Below are 3,360 nucleotides of genomic sequence, written 5' to 3'. Positions count from 1 at the left end.
GTAAAGGGGAAGACCTAATTTGTAGATGTGAAGGGGCAGGCTCTGGGACGAGGCCATCTAGATAGTGAAGGCTTTTAGTGTGCTAACGTGTGGAAACCGGGAAGGGAGGAAGGTGGGGGACTATAGCTCCTGTAGACGAGTCTCAATCAGACAGGATTTCTACTCCAGAGTTTCATTTATGCTGAGGTAGGTTGGCATATGGGATGGCATCTTCTGTTTCTTTTTTGGACTTCTATTACTAACTGAAACTGTTCAAAAGACACTAGATTTCTCCTCAAATGTTATGCATAAGAACCAGTGTATGGTAGCTGATGACATTCCATCTACAGTCAGGAAGGAAAAAGTATAATGCTGCTGATATTGCCTCACTTTTTTATATTTTTAATTTTTAGTCAGTCTAGGACCTCAGTCCATATAAGAGTCCCGAAATCTTAACAGTTCTAACTGTTGAAAGCCCTAGGCTATCCTATCAGACTCATGAGCCCATATAACTGCTATCTTTATAGAAAAAAAGAAAGAAGCCAGGCGGGATAGTGCACCTCTTTAATCCCAGCACTTGGGAGGCAGAGGTAAGAGGATCACCATAAGTTCAAGACCACTGTGAGACTACATAGTGAATTCTTGGTCAGCCTGAGCTAGAGTGAGGCCCTACCTAAAAACAAAACAAAACAAAAAAAAATTCACATGGCTCTGCCCTAGCATGTACAATACAGTCCCTTTCCACAACGTTTGAGATGAAGCTCTGTTTGGTGTTCTGTGGCCTTCCTGTATCTAGATGGGCCTCTCTTTTGAGAGATTAGTAAAATTTTCTTCAATAATTTTGTTGAATATGTTCTCTATGCCTCTGGCCTGGATTTCCTCTACTTTTGGTGTACGCATGATCTGGATGTTTGGTCGTTTTAGGATATCCCCACAGTTCCCTCGTATTCTGTTCATTTGATTTTTTTGAACTAAGAAAGTTTTTGGCCTCCTGATCAATTTCTTATCTCTTGTCTCCCAAGTCAGAAGTTCTGTCTTCTACATGAGTACCTCTATTGGTGAAGGGATCTAGAGAGTATTTCATAATTCCTATTTGATTTTTGTTTTCTGTTGTGGTATTTTGCATCTTTTCTGTCTCTTTTTGAGGCACAATTTCAATTCAAGCTCTGATTTTATTGATGGTTCCTGGAATTCATTCTTGCATTTGATCAAGTTTTCATTAAGCTTAATCAACTGATTATTGATATCTTCCATTTCTTGACTTAACCTTCAACTTATTAATATCTCTTTGGAGGGTTCTAAGTGCACTATCAAAAGCTGAATGCTCTAAGAGATTATTCTGTTCAATTGCATTAATATAATTGTTGGTTTTGTGATGGTTTGCATCAAGTTAAGTGATTTTTTTTTTTTTTTTTGATCAGGGTCTCATTGGTTGTTGTGTTTTCATTTTGGAAATAAGTTTTTGTTGATTTCTGTATGATTTTGTTGTAGGCTTCCTTTGTAGGAGTAGGCATTCTTGGTAGAGATCTCTCAGTTTTCTGAGTTTCTTTAGCTTTTGTTGTGTTGTGATCTACCCAGTGGTTAGTTAGGATACCACAGAAAAAGGCCTGATTCCTAGCTTACACAGGGACCAGGCTTCCCCAAGTAAGGCACAGTGGGACCTACTCTGACATGGGGACAAGCAGGAGCCAGGGAACAGGGATCTAGTCTACTTACTCCACTCTATGTACTCCAGCACACAGAATGGCCCAGGGAACTTAGACCATAGAACTGGGAGGAGCCAGGAAAGAAGAGTCTGGCCTAATCACACTTCCACACCCACCCATCCAACTGCACAGTATCCCCACAGGCAACCCAGACCATGGAGGTGGGAAGAGCCTGGGAGCATGGTTCCGGCCTACTTACTCCACACTGCTGCACCCACCCTCACACTGTCTGTACAGGGAACTCATACCAGGGAGGTGGGGAGGACTAGTTTTAATCCTAATTTAAATGCAAAATTCATCCAAGAGGCTATATTTGTCTTGAAGTTATTGTTTTTTTATTGTTTTAAATAACTGACAATAAATTTATATGTCCTTTTAGATAACTTTTGACTTTTGTTGGTTGCTTAAAATGAGGACATGCTAGATTTTGCTTCATGTTGCACAAGCAATATATCCAGTGAAGGTTCAATTTTAACCTGTATATCCATGTACTATTTCAGTAGGTGAGAGCCCTTTATATACAATTATTTAACTATTATGAAGATATTTTATATATAAATTATTTTTGGTTAGTAGACTAAATTTCTGTAAAGAGCAGATAATTATCAAAAAACTTAATTTGAGCTTTGCGCAGTGGCAGTATCATAGCCAATGAGGTTTATCCGAGGCGTGATTATTGCTAATTGAAAAAAAAAAAAAACTTAATTTGGGGGCTGGAGAAATGGCTTAGCACTTAAGACACTTGCCTGCAAAGCCTAAGGACCCAGGTTCAATTCCACCAGTACATCTGTAAGTCAGATTCACAATGTAGCACATATGTAAACAAATAAATAAACAAAGTCTTAAATACTACCTTTTCCCTCCATTCTCACTGCTCCTTTACTGTGACACACTGTTAATTTTATATTTCAATTAACATTAGAAAATAGGAAGACAGGAACTGCTTTACTAGAGTATATTGGTTGTAAAAAGTAAGACCACAATTATAAGCACTTAAGAATTGTCTGAGTGGCTGGGAGTGGTGGCTCATGCCCTTAATCTCAGCACTAGGGAGGCAGAGGTAGGAGGATTGGTGCAAGTGCAAGGCCACCCTGAGACTACATAGTGAATTCCAGGTCAGTCTGAGCTAGAGTGAGACCCTACCTTAAAGAAAAATTGTCTGACATATATGCTCTTAAGAAGACATAAGTGCCGGTAACTTGGGATATTATCAAGTTATTTTAATCACACTATGCTTCTTTTATTATGCTTATTTTCTTTTTTTTTGTTTATTATTATTTATTTATTTGAGAGCGACAGAGAGAATGAGAGAGAGAGAATGGGCGCGCCAGGGCCTCCAGCCACTGCAAACGAAATCCAGATGCGTGCGCCCCTTGTGCATCTGGCTGACGTGGGTCCTGGGGAATCGAGCCTCGAACCGGGGTCCTTAGGCTTCACAGGCAAGCGCTTAACCGCTAAGCCATCTCTCCAGCCAATGCTTATTTTCTTAATAACTTCCTAAAATTGCTCATAGAAGGCATTAATTTCAATATTATATAGAATTAAATAATTTTTTACATTTTAATCAATGTTATGTTAGCCCTTACCTTGATCAAAACTAATGTCTCAGTGAACTGAGTATATATTAGTTGACTATGTGTATATGTATATGTATATGTATATATATATATATATA

General features: G+C 38.8%; 1 pseudogene; it reads left to right on the top strand.

Moving 5' to 3' along the window:
* Positions 1-2,307: 2,307 nt before the first annotated feature.
* Positions 2,308-2,437, top strand: LOC123460328 (annotated as a pseudogene).
* Positions 2,438-3,360: the final 923 nt, after the last annotated feature.

Source organism: Jaculus jaculus, chromosome 4 (assembly GCF_020740685.1).
Source record: "Jaculus jaculus isolate mJacJac1 chromosome 4, mJacJac1.mat.Y.cur, whole genome shotgun sequence".
Taxonomy (NCBI): domain Eukaryota; kingdom Metazoa; phylum Chordata; class Mammalia; order Rodentia; family Dipodidae; genus Jaculus; species Jaculus jaculus.
The sequence above is the reverse complement of the archived record's forward strand: the minus strand, read 5'-3'. Positions and strand labels throughout refer to the sequence as shown.